The sequence below is a fragment of the Phalacrocorax carbo genome, chromosome 2 (genome assembly GCF_963921805.1).
Source record: "Phalacrocorax carbo chromosome 2, bPhaCar2.1, whole genome shotgun sequence".
NCBI lineage: Eukaryota > Metazoa > Chordata > Aves > Suliformes > Phalacrocoracidae > Phalacrocorax > Phalacrocorax carbo.
In genome coordinates, this window is record NC_087514.1 from 42,854,736 (window position 1) to 42,878,189 (window position 23,454).

At 39.5% G+C, this 23,454-nt stretch overlaps 1 protein-coding gene across 6 annotated transcripts in view; it reads left to right on the plus strand.

Annotated features, from left to right (window-relative positions):
• Nucleotides 1-23,454, plus strand: part of PLAG1 (PLAG1 zinc finger) — a 54,694-nt gene that overhangs the window by 7,176 nt on the left and 24,064 nt on the right. For 2 of the 6 annotated variants that reach the window (XM_064442693.1, XM_064442690.1), the window contains one exon: nucleotides 22,541-22,768. The exons of 3 other annotated variants lie outside the window; for them this stretch is intronic. The gene's annotated coding sequence lies outside the window, so the exon portion shown is untranslated. Of the gene's footprint in view, nucleotides 1-16,592; nucleotides 20,370-22,540; nucleotides 22,769-23,454 lie in introns of those variants that run through there. One more of the 6 variants, XM_064442692.1, reaches the window with a different exon arrangement.

A 23,454-nucleotide genomic window follows, 5' to 3' on the forward strand; every position in this document is an offset into this window, starting at 1 on the left:
AACATCTGGTTGTTTAGGGAGAATATGTCTTTTGAATCTGTTGTGATACAGCATTTTTTTTTAAGAGAGACTTTTTTTGAGGAAAAGGCAGAAAGAGAGATTCTGGCAGCTTACTATTAAATTTTAATCAAGCCTGTATAGTTAGTAATAAAAGATTTACAAGTTTGTAAATGTTAAGTTTCTTCAAACTCTTACTGTCAGGTGTGGAATTTTCATTTATACTAATTGTGCATTTACTACAGCTGCCTACATGCAAGGCTTAATAATAATACTGTACTTATCACATGGAAGTATAGATACAATATAAATACACAGAAGTGGAAATTGCCTACAGCTGTTCTTAGGTTTTCATCAGAAGATACACTGTGAAGGCATAAATTTATGGTGTTAGTTACCTGTTATCAGTTACTGGTGCTCTTCCCCTCACAAGTACTTTAGGAAGAGTGAGCATTAAACCGAAATAAAACAAATGTAAAATCCAGTTAGGATTTTGTGCTTTGTTTAAAAGCTAAACATAGACATTGTTCAAGCTTATTTTGTTCACTGGAAGTTACTGTGGTCAATACACGCATAATTTGTTTCATCTAGGACACTAGGAGACTGTGAACCACATAGCTTAGAAGAGAGCTTAGGCATAGCTGATCGCAATAAATGCCAGTTAATTTTAATCTGTAGATTTTTTTTTTTCCTCTGTGACTTGACAGTTTTCTTTAATTCTTTTGAATACTGGGATTGTGTTTAGGCTAAACCACTTCTAATTATATCCCAGCACAAACATATAGCTTATGGCTATATTTTAATCAGTTTCAGAAAAAGTAATAAAAATATTATTGCATCTGTCAAAGGATGGTGTTGCTACATGCTATTTTAAATGGTGTTTAAGTACAGTTATAAGCATACCAATACAATGAAATCAGCTCCATTCCTAAACAACAAAGTTACATTATTTGTTACTTTAAAAGTTACCAAGAATCATAATATGTTAATTATCCTAATTATTCAGGCTGTTTTTAATATGTGTTGAAATTGCTTTAAAGAGTATATATGAAATATTTATATCAAACTCGTTTAATTTCTCATTACTTGTAAAATGTAATGTTTTCCCAGCTGTAATTTTAAAGGGCTTTTGTCTTAGCTGCACAACTGTATCCTTTTCTTGTGGATGCACTCTTTTCTGAACCCAGCAGTTCCTTCACTTATTTAAAACTTTTGTTCTCTCAAAATGAATTTGTGTCCCATTAAGTGTTGATATTGATCATTTCTGTACTCAAAAATTGAGCTGAGGAATACTGTGGAATTAACTTATGCTGATGATGCTACAAGTATAAAAACTGTGTGTAGAGTAACACGGGAAACTTAATTGTAGTGGTATTTGGATGATGGGAATAGTCCCAAACTGGATGAATGTGAAACTAGCCTATGAGGAAGAGATGTCAGGCTTTGCAGCCTTGCAGCATCAGTCAAGTATGTGGTATCACTATTTCTCAAAGAAATACTCAAACACAGTCCCAGCATCAATTGCTATAGAAGGCAAACAGAAATATAGTTTACACTTTCAGAAATGATAAACTGTGAAATAAATTTGGGGGGAAAAAAGCATGGGTATGGAGGTCTCCCCTGTAGTATAATACTATTTTACCTTTGAAAACTTGACCACTTAGGAATATTTGAGAACAAGTAAGTTAAGTCCATCTTGAGTAACACATTTTGATTTCTAGTACAGTTTTTATCTATGCATCAGGTAAAACAAACTTCCTGCTCTTCATTATGCTTAAATATTTGTTCTGAAAGGAAAGTGCATTTAAGCAGTTTTTAACTGCATTGATTACTCATTCGTTTGATTGGAGTAGAAAAGTGCTTTAGTTTGGGGAGGCTGAATATGTATTATTATTTTCTATTTTTCTGTAGTTTGCCTAATAATAATACTGAACATAAGGGAGACTGGATCTTTCTTCAATCCTTGAGTGAAGAGGGAGGTGTGGTCAGGAAGGGGCTCTGATGACTTAAAGCACTGCCCCTCAGTCTCTCAAAATATTAAAATCCTACGAATTTGTGATTTCAGTCACACAGTAATGTTGCAACCTCGAAACTGATAATATATTCAGTTATCTCTGTGAGCTCCACAATTCTTCATTAGACAGACTGAATTCCCTAGAGGTTTTGTCTGAATAAGTACTTGAGTATTGGGCTGTTTGTTCCAGTTTTCACCAGGAATCAAGCCATGGAAAGTCTCTCAACTCTGAGCAATCCCTCAAAGATTTCATGGATGCCCTAAACCTCCCCTATTCCTGTCATAGTTTTAGTTGTTAAACTGTGGTGGAAAGTCACATAATTCTTTCTGCTAAGCGTGCAACTTTTATCATAAAGGAGATAGTTTGATATTTGGTGGTAGTTTTGGCATAAAGGTTTTATGTAGGTAACAAAAAAGCCTAAATGCAGGCAGAAATTTGCTGTCAAGTTGAAAGTGCTCTGTAGCTGTTACGTGAAGTAGTAGTAAGACTTGTAGTTTGGAGAAGACTGGGCTTAACTGATTTGTTAATTCTTCCTTCCCAAATATGCATAAAAATTTGCAATCATTTTTGCTGCCAGCAGTGCTCTGACAATTATCCATACGTGTGTGTGTATGTATATTTCCAAACTTTTTGTAAATTAGGCCTTTGTGGGAAGGTTAAGAGGTCTAGTGGATGGAGATCATAATGTATTTGTATCCCTCTTGCAAATGAATAGTTACTTAGCAACTTTGTAAATTCTTGATGTGATTTTGTGTTTGGGGGTACATCTGAGAGAGCACGTAGTCAAAAATATGTATAATCTCCCCCATGCATGGCAGAGCTCAGGCCTGAAGAGCAAGTATCCTATCTTCTTGCTTTGGGTGTTTCTAAACTGCTTATGTGGGGATAAAAGTTTATTCTTTTTTTGCCTTCATTTGTTACATTCATCAGTTGTTTAGGAAATCTGTTTCTTGATATTTCTGAGTACAGTGCTGTGGCTGGCAAAGTTATTAAGTGACCTGAACTACAGAATTTGTAGATTAAAGAGGGAGACTTTTTTCCTGTCTGATCTTGACCAGATTATTTGAGTTTCCTTGGCCTCTTCAACAGTGCTTAGCTATAAATAAAAACAAATTAAATTGAAGAAACAGTCAATAAAAATTGCATGTCCCAGGTTCCCCTGGCAAAGCTTATTAAAATCCAGTTGGATGCTGACAGTTCTTCTTCACTGTGATCTCCAAGATATTCATGCTTTCCAAATATCATCATTTCCATTTATCAAATTCTAGGTAGGTCATTAGTAGATGTACAGAGTATAGTCTGTAATGCTAACATTTTAAGCCTGTCTCAGAATAAGAGGTCTGTGTTAAAGTTGAAGTGCTTCTCAGGGAGCAAGTGGTGTTTCCCCATCTGTTTTTTGTTGGTTTTTTGTTTGGTTTTTTTTATTGCAACATGCATTTGAGATTGTTTCAGGTGGCACTCATGAAAAGGAGTGCTCTTTCAGGTTGTCAAGAATTGAGCTGTTTAGGGTTTTCAGGGTAAAACCAGTATTTTTTTTAGCATTATTCGGAAACTGGTGGTCATTGAGGGTACATCATGGAACAGTAGTCATGTGTGTCTCAGCAGGGGATGCTGCTTAATGATGGAACTGCAATGTCCTGAATGTGGAGGGAGCAGACCTGCAGTGAAGGACTGGTCTCTTTCTACAGTGTGAACAGGGAACTGCTTTACTCTGGGTTTTACAAATAAATTATTTGGAATAAGATTCTTCTGTCACTCACTGACATTTTCATTTTTTCCTGCAGTATCAGAAATGGACATTTCAGGATGATTTTTACAAGTCTGTTGACTTGAAAGGGCAATTAATGTAACCACGTATGAAGTTAGAGTGTTTGAAAATGACAAAAGTCCTTTTACTAAAGATCTTGGAAAAATACTTAACTGTCTTGAAAGCAAAGAAGAACAACTACTATACTAATCTGATCATATTTTTCAACCAAGTAAATAATACTTATATGTCATGGGAGATTCATTTAGCAATAGCTTGGATCCCTCAGTAAGGGCATGTGTATTATATATTTACAAAAATAATACATCATGTATATTTAGAAGAATTTTTGCAGTAACAAAACCATTAGAACTTGATGAGAGTGAAAAAAAATGATGTTGTGTCCATATACATCTGTAACTTTTTTTTTCTGAGGTTAAAAATGTTAGGTACCTAGACACGCATCGGTATTCGGAACGCTGCTATGATTATTTCTGGGAGCTGTACAAACACAAGGCTCTTCTACTACATTCGGATAGTGCACAATAAAGTGCTTTCTAAGGTTAGTGAGTTTGTTGGTTTTGTGGGTTTGAATTCAGAATGAAAAGTAATACATAGAAAAGTGATATGGTACTGATTTAGTGGCACCCAGTATTTTAGTCCAGTGTTGGAATTGTGTATTTTAAAATCTGAATGTAAAAGTTACATGGCTTTGGAGTTGACTTTCTAGTAATGTGGTTTGTACCTTGGAAAACAAGTGTTTTGTTCTGTCAGAATTACTGTTCCCCTCTGGTGTCTTTGCCTTTAATTGGATTCTGCTCCGTGATTTTTTTTTCTTGTTATTTGCATGGAATTGTGCTCATGCTTTTTCCTCCAAACAAATACAAACAGCATTGTACTCCTGCTGTGATTATTATGCATAACACCTCTGACTCAGCATATCAAAAGTTATGTTTATTGGAAAACAGAATTAGCATTTTATACTTTTTTTATGAGACCACTTAAAAATAGCTGTGTCAAAAGAGATTATGCTTTTAACATGCTAATCCACTAAGCCATCATACATCATTCTGTAGGCAATGTTTTTATTCCAGGCAGCTACCTCTTACTAGAGTGCATCTGAAAGGTTTCAGGTTATCGCAGAAATATACCGATAAATTTGAATTCTTAAGGAGAGAGCCTTGTTTAATAGAATGCATAATACGCGCATTATCAAATTGCAGCTTTTTTTCCAAGAATTGTTTTATATGTCAGCATGGTTTGGCCTGCTTTAAGGCATTCTGGTTATTCGAGACAAATTGTTGATTAAAAATGGCATATGCAAAAACCTTTTCTCAGTGTGTGTGGGGTAGCAGTTCCTAATTTTGATGTAGAATATTATGTTGTGATAGCCAAATGCCTGAATGGAATGCTATACTGATTATGGGAAAGATAGAGTAAAGGAGGATGAGAATTTCTGCCAGCGGGATTTGGAGGCTCTGAGATTCATCTGGATTTGGAGAGTCTGAGGTTCATCTGGATTAGTAGTTTCAATTGCTAATCTTGCCCCATGTTCCTCTGTCACTTTGTTTTCTGAAGTTGGGTTTTCCTCATTCAATTTTTGTAACCATATGTTGTTGCTGTGTAGAGAGTCACACAAACATGAGAAACAGCAATACTGACTTGGAAAAAAATCCAGTAAAATTTACAACTGAAGTTCTGCAAAAAATACAACAGAAAAATATAGTTCTGCCTTATCGACTTCAGAAATCTTAAGTGTTACTTGTAAGAACAGTAGATATGTGCGTGTGAGTCTGAAATTTGACTAGGTTTACTGACACTGTGTACATCAGTGAATAGAATTTTTTGGGTATTAAATACCAATGCGAAGAATTTGCTTGCACTTAGTTGAATTACTGTGTAAAGTTTGCTGGAACAGCGTAGCAATAACTTTTTTTTTTTATTCCTCTTTGCTTTTTAAAAAAATGCTAATTCAGAATGGTACACATGAGTGAGAAATTCAGGTAGTTGTTACTACTTGATGCTCTATTCTGGCTAGTTATGGAGCTCTATTTAATGTTATCTGACAGATTAGAGCATTTAACTTGAAAGCGTGCTGCTGCTCGACTGGCGAGCTGGGACATTGCTTACTGTGATTTCCTACTGGCAAGATGTCCGTAAAGACTATTTTAAGGCAAGCTTGGCCATACTTGAAACTAATAGAGTTAGGTAAGGTTTGACATGCTGCTTTCTTCTTTAGGCACACTAAAACACCTTTTGCAGTTTAGGCCAATATAGTTTTGAACTGGAGAAGTGTTTCATGTAATCTAAAAGATGCCTCGGTTTTGGTGGCATTAGCCCTGCACCATACCTGAAGTACGATTCTGTGGGGTTTTTGCTACACTGGTAGTCTGTGAATGTGTATGACCAGAGCATAATGCTTTGTGTTGTTGATCACTTCCATATACAACCATCTGCAAAGAACAGTGCCGTAATGAGACACAGGGAGAATATGGGAAAGAAGATAGTACGTGATACAGAGTAAAATGAAACATCATAGGGCCTACGCTGAGGCTGCAGTGACAGTCCAAAGATTAGCCTCACAGTGTTTTGCTGTAACGTAAGGCTGTGTACTGTTTGTATGTGATAGTACTTCACACGTAGTGCCTACAGATTATGTTAATAAATAAAGTATTTTCAACAAGGATTTTATGTGTCAGTAGACCAAAGTGCTGCATGGAAGTAACTATGTCAGTCTTTATGTAAATCGTTTTTAAATAGACTATTGAATAAGGTGGTGTTCCAAACAGTCACAGTTTAAAATCCTGATAAGGAAGCAAATGTTGTAAAGCATTTTGTTCCAAAGCTATGTACTGAATCGTCCTGGCAGTCAGAGTTCTTCATTCTTCCAGGGCTGGATTTTCACTGAACAATTAGGTGAAGTTACCTAGGTTTGAACTGATTCCTGAAGTTAGTCTAACTAGAATGAAAACAATAACACTGAAAAACGGTACATAAATCACTTTGTGGAGCTGGGTTGTTAACGGCATTAATAAAAAATGTGTCCTTTGACTCACTGGTTTACATTTAAAAACAAAACAAAACAAAAACCCACCTAGAGAGCTGTGTGTGATTAGGATAGGGTATTACTCAATTTATACGTATGACGAGTGCAGAAACAGAGAATGTCTCTAAATTCAGCAAGTGGTGTGTGTTGCTCTAAAGGCAGCAAGTGACTCATGTGACTGTCTTAGCAGCTGGGCAGCAAGATTAGAGAGCTACTATGTACACATTCCCTTACTGAGGGGTCCAAGCTATTGCTAAATGAAGCTGTATTACTGCCAACAACTGAATAACGGGCATAAGAAAATATAGTAAATAAGTGTGTCATCAGGTTAGTGCAGTAGTTATTTCAGACAGTCATTAAAGTGAAGAAAAAAAACTTTTCTGAGATTCATTTTAAAAGATTTTTGTCATTTTTTTCAAACATTCAAACTTCATATGAGATTACATATTAATTGTCCCTTTCAATTTGCAGATTTGCAAAAGTAATTTTGAAATGGCTGTTTCTGACACTACAAGGGAGAAAAAGAGAATGTTAGTGAGTGAAGAATCTTATTCCAAAGACCTCAATTTATTTGTAAAAGTACTAAAAATATGCATGTATCATGAAGTATTTTGATTTGAACTGAAATTGGCAAAGCGTATACTTCTTGGTCACTTGCTAATTTGAAGACTTATTCATGATGTTATTCCTCATGTATTTCCTAATTGTAAGAATTTGGGAAGTTTGTTCCAAATTGTCTTTAAGTTTTCCTGGCATGCCAGTATGGATTAGTGGATTATGTATTCTTTTTATTTTTTTTTAGGTTTCCCTAATCTATTTTTTTCACTCAGATACTTGCTTTTCTTAAGGAAGTTGCTAAACATCTGTGAATGCTTTGTCCTTTAAATATATATAAGTATTTACAGTTATACATTACTATTTCAGCTATTATTTATGGATATAAACTCAAAACTGTCACCCTGTCAAACACCTCTTTAGGATTAACCCTCATAAGAACTCCTTTCAGTCTGGAGGACCAGAAGACATATCCTTGACTGTTTCAATCAAGTAAATTGATACAGAAATGAAGAAGACATGAATATGAAGCTCCTTATTGCTATTTATAATGTCAGCTTTCAGACCGTAATTATGTTTTAAAGATAAGAATATATTTACTGAAGAGGAGCTTTTATATTTAAAACACCAAGAAAGATGAGAGGTGGAGCCCATGATAATTTACTTATAGAAAAAGACGATGAGAAGAGTGTGTGTCCTTAGCCACCATCACTGCATCCCTCTGCCATCTGAACTGTTTGTTTCTTGGTCTGCTTCAGGTTTTCTGGATTTCTGCTTTCTCTCTTTTCCTGTCAAGTAATGACTTGCTTCCCATCTTGTTACCCTTTCATGTTTATTCTAAGTTTGTGCAGTTTTCCTCAACAATGGTTTTCATTTGTATCTCCAAGAAAAAATGGAGAGCATAAAATAAGGTTGCCCAGAGTTGTCAGTGCATCTGAAAACTGCCTTCTCAAGGTGGACCATCATTTTAATAATACTTCGAGACACCTTGTTGATCTGGCCCTTTTATTTTTGCATGTGTTTAGATTTCTTCATAATCAAGCCTTTAATTGTTCAGTATTTTGAAATCTTTGATTTATAGGAAGTGTTGAGTTTGTTTTGTTTTTGATTCATCCTCTCCTGAATGTTTCATTATTACTTTTTTTTAATGTACCATTTTCCCACACCAGATTGTTTTTCTACTCTGCTTTCATCATTTTTCAGTCATGTATTACTCCTCAGTTGCAAAAGAAAAATGTTTGTGTCCTTGTTTCTGCACTGCTTAGTCTGAGGGTGCTCTGTGACATAGGAGCACTAGGAAACAGAGAGACCCATGTATTGGTAAGTAGTTCCTAGATAAAGCTCTAGCAGGTTGTGGCCGAGGATGTACCTCCAGAATACGTTGATCCTCTGACTACTTGGATGCCTCAGTGGATTCTTATGTGCTGTTCTTATACATTCCTTGAGATGAACCATCAGAAATGTCCATCTGCCAACAGAGTTTCAGGTCCTTTGCCCTGTCTTGTGTGCGGCAGCAGCAGCTTGGACTCTGACTTCTCACACACCAGGGAAGAACTCTGCCATATCACAGGTTGTGTTGAGTGGCTTCCCTTTCTTCTGCAATGTGCTCTGTTTGTTTAGAGCACCTTTTGCACAGCTGGAAGAATTAGATAAAATAAACAACTGCTCTGAGGGGATATTTGTGTGAACTTGGACTTCGGCTTGTTTGTTTGTTCCTTTCAGAATTATGCCCAAAATTTCTTAGCCACAATTTGTGCAGCTCCACTGGACTGAAGTGGGAAGTATCTTCTCATGGATTCTAAGAAGGAAAGCTTTGAAGATACCCCTAGCCAAAAAACCAATATTTTCTTTTAATAAATTTTGATTTCCAAATGGCCAGGGAGAAACAGCCCAGCAAGATCAGCCCAAAAAAATCTCATATTTGTGTGAGATTGCCTCTTATAATGCCATGTAAGCAGGCATGGTTTAAGAAAGGAATAGGAAAGATTATTGCTTGATATAGTCCTCCTCCCTCTGCTCTCTCATGCCATTTCATTCTTAGGATAGGGGGAATTGTCGTGATGTGTGCTTCTTAGGGCTGTTAGAAAATCATGGATATTTTGAAGGAAGTTAAGGTGCTGTTTCTGATGCTATTTCTGTCCTCCTGGTGAGAGTTTCACAGTGTTACTGTGGTGGTATGTGCCACCTGCCCAATATGCTTTCCTTTGACAGGAAGACCTATGACTAAGAAGAAAAAATGGTTTGGGGGAAGTTGGTAGCTGTTTTCTAAAAAGTTAAACCTGTGCTCTCTGACAGCTTTTCTTAGGGCTCGAGTTGCAGTCTCACCGCCTTCCTTGCACCGGGGGAGGCCTGGCAAGTTGGCTGGAAGTTGTAAGTTGATCAGAAGTGACTCTTCACCTCTTCAGTTTCAGATGTGGTCTTGGTGTTTGATTCTTTGAAGGAATGACGAGCTTCCCAGTGATGAGAGAGTATATCAGTAGCTGCCTTTGGAAAAAGATAAACCTTAGTTCCGGTATTCTTTGAGAAAGCAAGCCTTCTGGGGCAAGCTGAAAAGTAAAGCATGGGAAGGATCGGAGCCTAGATAACTGAAGCGCTCTTCTCTAGTAACTATAGATACTGTGGTCTTTCACAGGAGAGCAGTGGACAGGAAGAATGTTTGTTTCTAAGCACTGATGACGGGTAAGAATAAATAGAACTAAAGGAGGCTTTCGGAGTTGTGTTGCTTTGTTCATGCCTTAAAAAAAAAAAAAAAAGTAGAATCCATTTTTAGGATTCAGTGTACTAGAGGCTGAAAAGGAAAACAGCAGGCATCTGTCCTTCCCCTGACAAGCTTGCAGTATTACTCTAAGGAGAACTGAGACACGTGGAAAGGAAAGGGGAAAAAGCAGTTAAAGTACTTGCAGTTTCATATATGCACCCTGTTTAATTTTGTAGGTTAATTTAACAATGGTGGCCGACAGTGCTGTTTTTAAATAAAATGGTAAATTCATCTGTCCCTCATTTACACAAAACCAAATTATGTTCCCCTCAGTCATCACCATGGGCACTCCTATGCTATCCTGCCCTGGATCACTGAAGGCAAATACCCAGTAGGATGCTAGTTCTCAGAGCTGTATGTATCCTGCAGATGGGAGTTCACAAGCCAGTTTGCTGGCTGGAAACTTACACATGGATCTTGACAATGGAACATATTTATACAGAGTTCTGGTATGCTTTCTAGCACATTTGATGTTTTGCTTCAGGCTCTGGATACTTCGAGAAATCCTCCCCTACAGCCACAGTCCATACCCTCATGAAATACCTAGCTGCTTGTACATTGTTTCTGACTCTTGTGATGGAGAGACACTACTTGCCCAATGTGCATCATGAGACTTGCGCTGTAAGCACCTTGATACCAAAGCAGGAGAGCCTGCAGTGCACTTACAGAATAAAATGTCGAGTGAGAATGGCTCTTGTGGTTTTTGTGAGGGTTTTTTTTAAGAATCAGGTTTCTGTGGCATTTTTTGGGAGAACCTGTTTTGAGGTTACTAGGCCGAGTTTTTCAAAACCATTGTCTTCAAAATCTGTTTAGAATGCAGCTTTCACTGCCTGCCACTGCAGCTGCAGGCACTAAGTATTTCTGCAAATCACTCCTCCTAGACCCATGCCAAGGACCTGGAAAATTAATGACCTCTTCTGTAGTGTTTAATTTAAATGATACAGAGATCTCTAGTAGAATCTGAGTTCTCTAGGACAGCATTCAATTAGCCGACTCAAAAGATTGGTTTCTGAATGACTAAAGGGCTTGTGGAGTAAGCAATCAAGAAATTGGCCAAATTTGGCTAGAGCTCACAGGAATGAGAGCTCTACCACTACGCCCGTCTCCACTATCAAGTCTATCCTGAAGGACAGGGGGTCGAAACTCTATGAAAAGTAGGAAAAGTCTGCCAGAATCTTTTGACAGAGATGCCACTTTTTTTACATTAACCTTTATTTTTTCGATATATCTGTACTGTTTGGAATGAATAAAAAGTGAAGAAACAAAACATTGAAGCAGAGACTAACGTGTAAAATTTCAGCCCGAACAATAGCAATTTGGCAAATTTGTAAGTTGTCTTATGTAGAGGAGTTTGTCTTATAATGGCAAGTGTCCGGCAGCATGGTGAAATGTGATCCTACTCATTCTGCCAATAGTAAAATATGCTGGATTACAGTTAGCATTTGTACCTACTGACAGCAGTGTCAGTTCTGGTGTAAGTTAACAGAGGAATTGTCCTGCTTTCAAATCAAGAGTTGTTTGAGAGCTGTTATCACAGGTCTTACCAGGCCAATCAAGGCCTGAGATGAAAAATTCTGCTTTTAATCAACCTGATAAATGCTGGCCAATTCTGTTTGCATTTTATTTAGTAAGAATAATTACACTTGTGTGCATATCAAAGCCCAGTGGTCTGTGTCTGACAGTAGCAAAACCAAAGGTGTGGTAAAAGGCACAGGAGCAGGGCAAGCGTATAGGGATAACTTTCCCAGAGTATTCTCCTGATCTTCAATAATTTGCTTGTCAAAGGCTTCCTGAGCCAGGCATGGAGGGTTTGTATTTACAAACTCTTACAGGACTCTTTTCCATGAACTTTTTCCTGTGCCCCCTCGAGCCTTTGTAAACTCAAGTGTCTAAACACCCTGTTGCAAGGAGTTCCACAGCAGAAGTGTGTGAACAACAGGTACATTTCCTCCTTGAACCTGTGTCTTCGTCATTTCACTTCACATCTCCAGCTTCTTTATTGGAAGAGGCAGTAACTACCAGCCTGTTCAGCTTTGTCTGTCAGTCTCTAGCCACTTCAGTGCAGATATACCTGTGTGCCGTTCAGCTGCATCTCCCTTATCTACGTGTTCATTGATGCCTTCAGAGAACTCCACTTGATTTGTAGGGCTTGATTTCCTTTTCCAAAAGTTGTGTTGCCTCTTCACCAATATGTTGTGTTTGTTCATGTGTCCTCACCACCCCCATCCCCTTCACCCCCCCAAACCCCCCCCTCCCAAACCCCCCCCCCCCCCCCCCCCATTGTTATTCAAGTTTATGCTGACTTGCCTGATGTAGACATCAAGCTTACTACCTGTTGTACTTTGGTGGACATTGGGAATCGTTAGGAAAGAAATAAACCAGGCAGCAATCCATGGTGTGTCTGTCTCCTGAATACTGTACAAAAGATATATGTAGAACGGAGAAAATACAGGACAAGGTGATGAATACGAACAAAGTAGTGAAACAGTTTCCAAGCAAGGAAGGCCTAAGTAGGCTTAGACTTTTCAGCCTGGTAAGAGACTACAAAAGGGAGAAAACAATAGAGGTTTCGTATCACAGATCATAAAGGAATCATAAGTGGCTTAGATGGGATGAAGGAGAAGCAAAATTTTTAGCTGAGAGGAAAGAGAAACAGTGTGAGTTGGGTTTAGAACAAGCTAAAAGAAAGGAGTTGTGAATAAAATGTGAAAATAAGCTGTAGAATTCCTTGCTGTGGGATTTTCTGAGTAAAAAAGCTTACCTGGGCGCAAGAGGGGACTGCCAAATTAGCAGAAAAGAGGGCTTTAAAATCTGTCCAGCATAGGAAAGTCTCAAAATCACAAATGGTGATACTTCCCCAAAATGCTACATGCTTGCCTTCCTCATGATTGGCTGTTACTGGAGCAAGGATTCTGGGCTGGATGGGCTTCTGTATGACCCACTAGGACCATCGTTATATTCCAGTGAGAATTGAGGGACCCAGAACTGGAACAAATCACCCTGGCTGAGCCAAATGCCTTACTGTCACAGAGAACATGTCTGTCTGTCTGTGAACCTATGTAGATCATAGTCAGATTTTTCCTCTCGTCACATCCCTATCTTCTGACATGTAAACTTAAAGCCAGTGTTTTGTTGGCTAGGAACCCTTTTAATTTCCAGCCTAAACTTACATATGATAAGCTTTCACTTATTCTTTATGCTAGCCCTGCTGTTTGTCTCATTGGTGTACTTACTAAGACCTTTGTTTTGGGGGTTGGTTTTTTTAATTGTGGTTTTTGGTCAGGTATTTTTTGTGCTATTCCAAATATTTTTTTTTTTGTGAATATGTATTACCAGATTTATACATGGTGTTCCCTGCAAGATCTTGGTAGTCCACTGTAGTGGCATCTGTGTGTCCCTTTATGCACTGGAAATACGGCTGCTTTTTTTGAATCGTTATATTTTCTTTCTTCTGAACCGGTCTCTTTAGTGACTCTTACTAGCTGCTTATAGGATGGTTATACACAAACTTTTTCCTTCCCCGCTACTTCCAGCTAATGATTCATCACTTTTCAGCAGAAACCACTAGTCTCTAAGTGTGCTGTTCTGTCCTTTATTGTTACTTTTCATCCCATTTCTGTTGTGGCTGTCCTTAAGATTTGCTGCAGTATTTATTGTGCGTTGTTTCAGTCTGCACTGTACTTCTGATACCTCCTAGTTTCATATTTTCTACATATTTTGGTGGTGCTCACTTAAAGGCATAAAAAAATTCTGAATGAAAAAGTTGGATCAAAAAAGACTGAAGACCAGTCTTGGCAGAAGTCCATAAATAACATCCTTCCACCTTTCAGAAAGTAATCTGTTGTCATCTCTTTATCTGCTGTTTTTCCTGCCATGTTATTCTTGAACTAGCCCCTCTCAGATCAAGAAACTACTGCTTTAGGTGGTACTATATCAGATTTCTTACTGACTGAGACTAGAATAGTTGTGCTTCCTTTATATAAAGGCTATTTTTTCATGTTGAAGAAAAGTTGGATGTTTGACATGGTTCAACTTTTGGAAATAGTGTTACATTTTATTTTATTTTCTCTTTACCTTCATGATTTCGTTCATTCTTTGAAAACATGCTCCAAGCAAGAGGCCATGCTACCATCATAAATTGTACGTCCAGATAACTTTTCTCTACCTTTCCTCAACTTTGAAATGAGACAAAAAGTATTTATTTGGATTTGATGCTGTTTTGAGAGTCTTCTATCCCATCGCATGGCAGCCTTGCTTCCTATTAAATCAGAAGATAGAATTTCAATATGAAAGGTAATGTTATATAAATACAGTAGATACTTTTTCTCATTCACCTTTCAGAAGCCTTTGTGTTGGTCTCTGTGGCTGGTAGCCATCTCTGCTGCTGTAAACTGGACTGTAAACTTCTACCTTATTTTCACTGTAGTGGGAATAGTGCATTGGAGCAGTTGCCCAATGCATCTCTCTGTTGTGATTGTAGATGTTTCACAGACTTAGTTCTGACCAAGTTTATTCAAGGAAATACATGCACTACCAATAATATGAACTTAGTAATTTAGTACCTCTCATCACCCCTGCTAAGGTGAGAGCATCTCACAGTGCTGTGATACTCCATCAGTCTGTTGTGCTCAATCTGTTCTGCCAGGTTGATTCCCCTTGCCGCTGTCTTGGACGTTGGGTCTGCCAGATCTTCTTGTTTAGCAGGGTGCTGAAATTCCTGCTGTCCCTGACTCTCAGTGGCTGCTCAATCCGGTTAGTGCCAAGGGACCATAGGAAATCTGTGGCTGCAGTTTCTCAATGATTTGCGGTTTGGGCTAGAGCTGTGGGAATCCCAACCTGCTCATACCTGTACCTGAGATGGCTCTTCTCTGCCTCCTCTTGTGCTGGCACTAAGCCACTCCAAAGACGTAGACTGCACAGAAGTGGTTGGCATTTTTTCTGTAGGGTTAATTTGACTGGTTTAGCTCTCTAGGGTTAATGTGACTGTTCTAGCTCTCTGGCCTGATACATTGTGTGGCCAGACAAACACCAGTGCAAGAAGGAAAGGGAGGGAAGAAGAAGTACCGCACCTTGAACTGTTTCAGTGTGGAGACACACTCAAAATAACTAAGCTCTGGACAGGCTGACACTGCTGTGCTCTGGTCAGCATGACAGCTGGGCAGATGTGTCCATCTCCAATCCCAAAGCGTTAGCCAAGGCGCTGTACCAGAGCTGCTCCCCCTTGCTTCCGAGCTGCAAAGTAGTATGTGTCCGGCCAGCTTTGGGTGTTGGCTGGGCACAGTCGCCTCTGCCTATGGTTGACCCAGTAAACAAGGTGCTTGCTTAGGTGGAGTTACCTAGTTCTGGAGATAGCTGCTTTGCTTTTGGGATTGGGTCCAGAGATGAGAAGGTAACTGCTGAAGCTGCTTGCCAAGGCAGCTATCAAATCTGATGAGGGATCAGGCCTTGAGGTTAACTGGCAGTAATTATCTGTACCATAGCTATATCCATGCTGAGTGATTCTTCAGTGTTTTGTTTTGTGTTGGTTTGGGGTTTTTTGGTCGGGTTTTTTGTGTTTGTGGGTTTGGTGTTTTTTTTTTTTTAAAAAAAAAAACAAACCCAAAAAAGTAGTATTTCACAGTGCTGGTTTCTGTGGCCCTGTAATTCAAGGGAAGTATCAGCCCTCATCTTTGTGAGTACAGCCTTTTGGGTACAAACCTTAAAGTTTTGGTGACAACTGTGGTAACAATGAGACTGAAATACAGATGTCTGACACGTTCTCATGTTCCCATTTGGATACAGGCTCCTCTGAAAGCACCCCCCCTGCTTTGGTAAGGAAACAAATGATTTCAGAAAGGGACATGTTGAAATCATCAGGCCGTTGTTCCTGTTTTGGTAGCGTTGTGTCGTTTTTCTTAGCCGTTCCTTCGCATAACCCTAACTCTTTTTGACCATTTTGTACCCGGCCCTTTAGCAGATGTTTCCCCCCAGCACTAATCGTGGTGGCAGCTTGTGCTAACTGGCGGGGCTGGGAGAGAGCGGTGTGTTTGGGGAGAAGGATGGAAGATTAGCATCGTTACAGGTCAGAAATAAGTGTATTGTGTGTGGTCAATAATATGTAACAGTGTGGTTTAGTAAGATGAGCTTCCAGCTCTCTCTGCAGGAGAAGGGGATGCATACCTTTCTTTATTCCAGCAGATTTCTGCGATATGATAGGAGGCAGGAAAGAAATGTAGTTTCTATAGCCAAGTTTCTATGTGTTATGTGTTACTTTCTCGTGTTCTTAATGCTGGAAAGCTTGGGTGGGTGCCGTGCTGTCAGACTGTATTACCCAGCGTTAGCTGGTCATGAATCCATGCTTCATGTTCACAAGTATTTCTTTTTTTTCTTAAAGACTGCTCATCTGTGCCGTTACAAACACTGATGGCACGGGCACGAGCCTCCACATCTCCCTTGCCTGCCCTCTGGAACTCAGATTTGGGTAAGCAGGGCAGTTGCAGTTTGAAATTTGTGGTTGTAACGTTATCTGTTAGAAGTAAAGAAAAAAAAATCCTGCTGAAACAAGTAGTGTAGACCACACTAGATCTGCTTCAGATAAGTCTGTCCATTATTGTGTGCAATTAGACCAAGTATTTTGAAGGATTAGTAGATAGTATATTTTAAGAGATTGGTTAGTGGTAGGAAGTAAGACTGCCAGTGAAATTTTTCTTCTAGAGTTGAAATGCAAAGATCTCTTATTAAAACTTATCCAGTTGTTTAACTTTTCTTAACAGAAAGTTCATAGGTCATAGAAACAAGTGCAGTATGAAATTTCAAACCCAATATTCACCTGCTTTTAAAGAAAAATAGTAATAGTCCCTCATTTTAGAAGGCAACAGTTATTTCACTACTGCTGTGTGCTGTCAAAATATGCCTGATTGTTTACATTCGTGTGTACTCTAAACTGTTTTGATTTTTGTTTTGTTAATTTTATTTTTAGCTGTAGAAGCCTGTACAGGCTTCGAAAGATTTCATTGGCTTGCTTTCTCGCCACTTTTTCCTAAGAAAAGGTGACCATACCAAGGCTGTGAATAATCCTCTCTGTATTCAAATCTGTTAGACAGTGAGTGTTGCCTTGCAATTTGTTAACACTGCTGCTTTGCCTCTGCTTTGCTTCATTTAACTTTTTAGGCCCTTTTCTCCTCTTAATGGGATTCTCTGTTTTGGGGATTTTTTTACCAACTTGTCACCTGCCAGATAAAGGGGGGCAGGGGGAAGAGATTGCTTTCTTAGAACTGTTTTGGTAAGAGAGCCTTGTTGTTCCTAATCTGCCTATAATTTGTCTCTGTTTTCTCTTCCTTAATCTCCTTTTGCTCCTATTTCTGAACCTCCTCACCTTCATCCTCATCACTCCTCCCTCGCCGATCTTTGGTTTTGAAAGAAGCCGGGAGGAGCGGTGAGATGCCAGAAGAGCACAGTTATTACTTACACAGGGAAAGTTCATCCTGTCCAACAAGTATGCTATTTGTAGCCTTGAGGGATATATCTAAAGGGCACAGAGTTTCCACTCAAAATTTAAGTAGATTAGATTATGTATACATATTTGTTGTGACTTGGCAGGTATCCCAGTGCCCGAGGTCTTAAAACATATACTTTGCTATACTCGAGGCAAGCTCAACTGTATGTTTCAAAAGATGCTGTGGAGAGATGGGAGGCTGCTGTTTGGAGTTCACAAAAGTGTTATCCTCTCTAGATCTGATACGACACAGGAATTCTGACTACTGTTCTGTCTAGTCCTGCATTTTGTCTTGATATTAGCTTCTATCAGATGCTTCAAGGGGTGGTATAACCATAACATACGGAGAAGATCCTCTCTTATTTAACTCTCTGCTGATTTGGATTTTGTCCTGAAAAAAGAGGGTTGGTATTATTTTTTCTGAAGTCCTCTTCAAATCATATTATAAGTCTGGATGATCCAGTTATCTATGTAAGTCTTGTCCGTCTAACTGTATGCTACCTTCTGGCAGTAAATCTCACAAGCTAATACTTTGCTGTTAAAAAATAAAGTATTTGCGTTTACTAGTCTAAAATTTGCTATGCTGTGGTTTTATTGAATGTGTCTCATTGTCCTAAGAACAGATAAAATCATCTGAGCAAGTTACTCTACTGCTAATTGTTTTAATAGTTTTATCTTGTTATCTTGTTTAAAAGTAAACATAAAAATGCAACTCCAGAATTCAGGTGCTGCAGATAATGCTGGAGGGAACCGTGAAGTTAAAACAGCTGTATTTTATGAAATTCTGTTTGGTATGGCACTTTTCCTTATAAGGCCCAATGACCAATTGTTTTGATTATTTAGAAGGAAAAAATTCCATGAGAACTGTTACTGAAAATGACTAACTTGGCATTAGTGATCTGTCGCTCTCTTACAGCATTTGATGCAATACTGAAGTTAATTAAGATAGCTGAAATATCCAGTTAGCCAGTCAGTGCTTCGGCTGCTCATATGTGACCTGTTTATTACATTTTCTGGTAAATGGCTAATGATATCTGTAAATAAATACTCCTTCTGTTTGTAGTGGTGTCTTCTTAACATCCAAGGCCTTTGTAAATAAAGAACAGCCTGTGTATCTAATAGAAAGCTTGAACACTTGATTCACAGTGCACGGTGACCTGTGGGCTTTTGCAGTGAGGAGCTGAAGTGATTCCTCAGGTTTTGCCATTAGAGTGATGAAACCTTTGAAAGAGGAGTGTGGTGCTGGGATTGCCAATGCACAGTGGAAGACGTGCAAAAGCAGAGTGACTAAGGCTGCATGTTAGAAACCAGGGATGGTTGGGTCAGGTCGCAAGAAGAGGGCATACTTGACAGAGAGGTAGGCTGGATTTAGTTAGGTGGTTGTGTTTCTTTATTTAAGCAAGGATTGGAGGTTGATAAAGATGCATAAGCTGATATGTAGTAGATATAAGCTGCTTTTGCTCAAAACTGCAGAGGGGTATGTGAGAGAGATGGGACCAGGACTTAGCAGATCTGAAATGCATGTCCACCAGACCTGTTCCTTTGGCATCTCAGTGCCTTGGAGAAGATATGCTTGAAAATGGTTACTACAGTTGCTTAAACCTGTTTATGTTATCTATTAGAGCAGTCTCTTAAAGGCAGAGGATGAGGAATAATCTGTTGTGGGGATTTTTTATCTTCTGCATGATATTATTCCAGTATATTAAAAAAAAAAAGAGATTTGCCCTAATAAACAGAAACTGCATGCAAGATTTACTATATTTTCTTTTTTTACTTCTAGTTTGCTTTTCTAAGTATGAAAACGTAGGATTTACTCAAGCAGATAAGAGGTAGAATTGTCCCTTTGTGAACCTTAAAATGGAGGGAATGAGAAAGAATGTCCAGGCTGTTGATCACTGGGAAATAATTAACAAAAACAATTAACTATGGCTTAGTCCACAGTAGGATGTTACCTTGAACACACCACTTCAATTCCTCTTACAGCATCACGTGTCCATGCTGAACTTAATACTAAAGAGTTATATCAAAAAGGACTACTTACTCTAGTAAGTGCAGTAAATGCTCATTGCAGTGAGTTAGTTTCCACTCTAAGGTTTCTTTGGGTTAATTGCTTATAATGTGCTGGAGTTTGTATTTCTCCCCACCTGGCTCACTACCCATATCCTCCCTTACTCCAGGATCATCCTGACTGGAGGTAAATGCTCCATACACCTTGGCAGGTAGCCAGGAGTGCTGCTCTTTTTGGTGGGGGTTGTAAGCAAGTTGGTTGTAGCAATTGATTAGTTTTGAAGAGCCTGCCAAGGCTCTGGTGGCCTCTGGTTCGTGTATGTCTGACCCTGCTCAGACAGGAATTGTTGCAGGGTGGATAGGTACAGGTCACTGCCCCCATAAACAAAAGAGAGAGAGCACACCTTGACCTGGCCTCGGGAAGGAATCAACACAAAGGACTATAAAGGATGTAGCAGAAGACAAAGAAACACAATGGAATTCTTGATCAGTGCCCTCATACATGCTCTGGGCTGTGGTTTTGCAAGTGACATTGCCACCAAATCCAGGAGTGATTTATTTCCCCTGCTCCCCTGGATGGTGCACAGGGCCACAGCAGAGGCCCAAGGTAACTGGGTAAGAACCCAGCAAATAAAGGTCAGTAGCCTCACCTATGCCATAGTGTCCAGCTGGGTCTGGGCCTGCTGCAAGCATTGTGACTCACCAGATGTGAACAATACCCAAGAAACAGCTACGGGATCCTGCAGAGGCTGGAGGAGGAAGCCGATCTAGTAAGTATTGCATGCCCAATTGCACAATAACTTCACAGGAGGGTTTAAAGTACTTTTTCTGGAGCGGAGCGCTCTGGCTCAGGTAGCAGCCTTCCCCTTGCCATTTAACTTCGCTGTTCTCAAACTTAGATCAGACTCTTGTTATATTTATTTGCTGTGGGCTCCTCATCCGCACTGTCACTCACTGGCAACCTCCAAACTTCTGCACTCCAACTACTGTCCCTACATCTCTTAATTTCTGTTACCCTCTCACCCAGAGTAACAATCTTAACTGTTGGTATCCCCCACCCCAAAATTTTGCATGACAAATCCAACAAATTCTGTTCAGTGTTCACTCATCTACCCTTGCCTACTAATCAGTCCTGCGGTACTGAAGGACTTCTCAGGAACATCACTGTGTCACCTTCCTTGTACCTCCATGTCTTTTCCTTCCCCTCCTTCTCTGCACTCTCTGCCCTCTGTGTACAAGATCCATCCCATGAGGAGTGGCATGAAGTTATCTTCATTGCCCAAGTCCTTTCAGCTCTGTCCTGTAGCTACCTTGCCCTATGTAGGAAGCCTGTAGATCTCTAGGAGGAGAGGGGTGACCCTGCTCGTGCTGATGTCGCCATGGAGCATGCTGCCCACTCCCTGCCTGCCTTGGGGAGCCCTGGGGCTGTGGCAAAGGCGTGAAGCAGCCCAGCCCAGCTAGACACAGCAAGGAGCGTGCCCGTCCCAGCTGAGCCGGAGCCACGGCATGGCTCACCTCCACACTCCCCAGAGCCCAGCTCCTCACGTGGGTGCAAGGGGAGAGAATTTGAAGGCTGGAGGGAGCCGTGTGTTTGCAGGGTTGCTCAGACATAGAGGATGGAGGGCGAACATGGGACTCTGTGCTTCCTCCTGCTGCTGCCTATACCCCTGCCCGTGTGACGTGTTGTTCAGTTTAACAAGCATTGGTTTGCCTTCCTCCCAGTCAGTGTCATCTGTCACATCTTTGTTGCTGAGTCAGGGCTTTCTCCAGTACCCGACTCCACAAACAGAAGAGTTCATCACAGTTTATTGATGCTTTTGCCTTTTTCATATTGCCTTCTTTTTTTTTTTTTTTTTTTTTTTTTTTTCACTCTTGCTCCCCTCCCGAAATGGTATCTTCTCATCAGTCTCACTTCAAAGCTTTAACAGTACATGTCTTTGCTTTGGCAAATCCCAAACATGAGTTGCACTTTTCTGCCTCCTTCTCAGCTGATTTGATCTCCTCTCATTTCCTCCTCACTAATCACAGCCTTCCCCAGCTTTGGTTATGCTGCCCCCCTGCTCCAGACCTTAGTCATGCTCAGAGTGTTTATAAATCTTAATGCAGCCTCAAATATGAAGCTATGCTGTCACAGAGTTTCATTAGCGTGCTCAATCTTTGCTGACGGCGAAGTACACAAGAAATTTTGAACTGCCTTGCTGTTCTAAAACTTTTATTTAGTAGAGCGAGCTTGTGTACATGTAACAACTGCTACAGAATTTTCTTGATTTTTTCAGTGTAATTTACAGTAATTTATAGGAGTGAAAAGAGTGTATGGGAGAGAGGTTTGACACAAACATTGCAGGTAAAGGAGGTGTTGGGGGTTTTCCTTATTTTTCTTTTTTTTCTATTTTTTTTTTCTTTTCTTTAAGGAAATGCTCCTCTAGCACTCCTGGATGAAGTTTGTTGATAGGTAGCATTGCAGTATATTATCACAGTTTGCCTGTTGTCTTTACAAATGAAGCCCTTAAGTCTCCCAGGAATTTGCTATAGAGTAATACCCTTCAGCATGAGGACAGCTAGATGCACGTGTGTGCTGTTACAAATGTAATGCCTACTGGTTTGGTTGTGTTGGTTTTGTTTTGTTTTGTTTTTTTAAAGGCAGAGCCATCTATACTCAAATGCCTATCCAACAGTGTCTGACCATTTAAAGTTTTGAAACAATAGCAAAGAACATCCCCTATTACGTATGTCCCAGAAAAAACCTACAACAGCATATGTAGTATGTGGAAGTAATTTGGAAGGCATCTTGCAGTTTTGAAGGGAACACGGTGAGAAGAAAAGTTGGGGGGAAAAGAATTTGAATGCGGTCATGAGGGAAGAAACTACTTAGCATATTAAAATAGAGTTTGTAATGAGTGGGGTGACTAGTAACATCTTTATTTTTTCTGATTTCTCTTAGCACATAAAAAGGCTGCAGCCCATATGAAGAGGGGAATTATTAGCTAAAAGATAGCCATCAGATTTCAGAAGATAAACGAAAGGTGGATCTGAACCTTGAAATTGTCAGCTCAGCTCAGCAGGAGGTTGCAAAGGCAAAGTGGTGAAAGGAGGGTTTCCTGGAGAACACCCAGAAGATTGAAATGGATTATGCGATTCTGGAAGGGGACAAGAAACAGGCAATACAAAGGTGCTAAACATAAACAGTTGTAACAAAACACTGGTCAAGCAGTTTACCTCCAATACCCTGTAAAACATAGAAGATGTTCCATATTGAGACCACTATGTCAGTTGAGCTAATTAGAAATATTGCCTGACAGTATTCAGGATCTTGCGTACATCATCTCGAGGAGCGCTCCTTGTACGACCTGCTTTGTTTTTAAGGTCATCATTTTTTCATTGAAAAAGCACCATCAGCTAACTTAGTAAATAAATCCGTTTTTTAAACACCTGTCTAAAAAATAATTGAACTCACAACTACTGTAAAACTCATCTCTTCACAACTTTTTAAAAATAAAATTAAACTAAAACATACCTTTTGATTGCAAATTTTTTGCTAGCCTACAGCTGCTTTCCCACAGCGTGAAAGAAGCTCAAGCGTCTTGTTGGAGAGCACTTAGAGGAATATATTCTCCGGGACTCACAAAAGCATCTCCATTTCATGTTTCCATCTGCTCTCCAGGATTTTTTCCCATAACATGCATGAAGCATTGATGCATACCATACAGTCATAAGACTATTTTTATTCCATCTTTTTTGTCACCATCTTCCTTCCACCTTTCTGGAAGCCTGCCCCACTGGCAGTCTGCAGCTGTTCAAGGCAGTGTCTTGCATGTGTTTTTTTCCCATCACTTAATGTAGGCTTGGGAGTCAGGA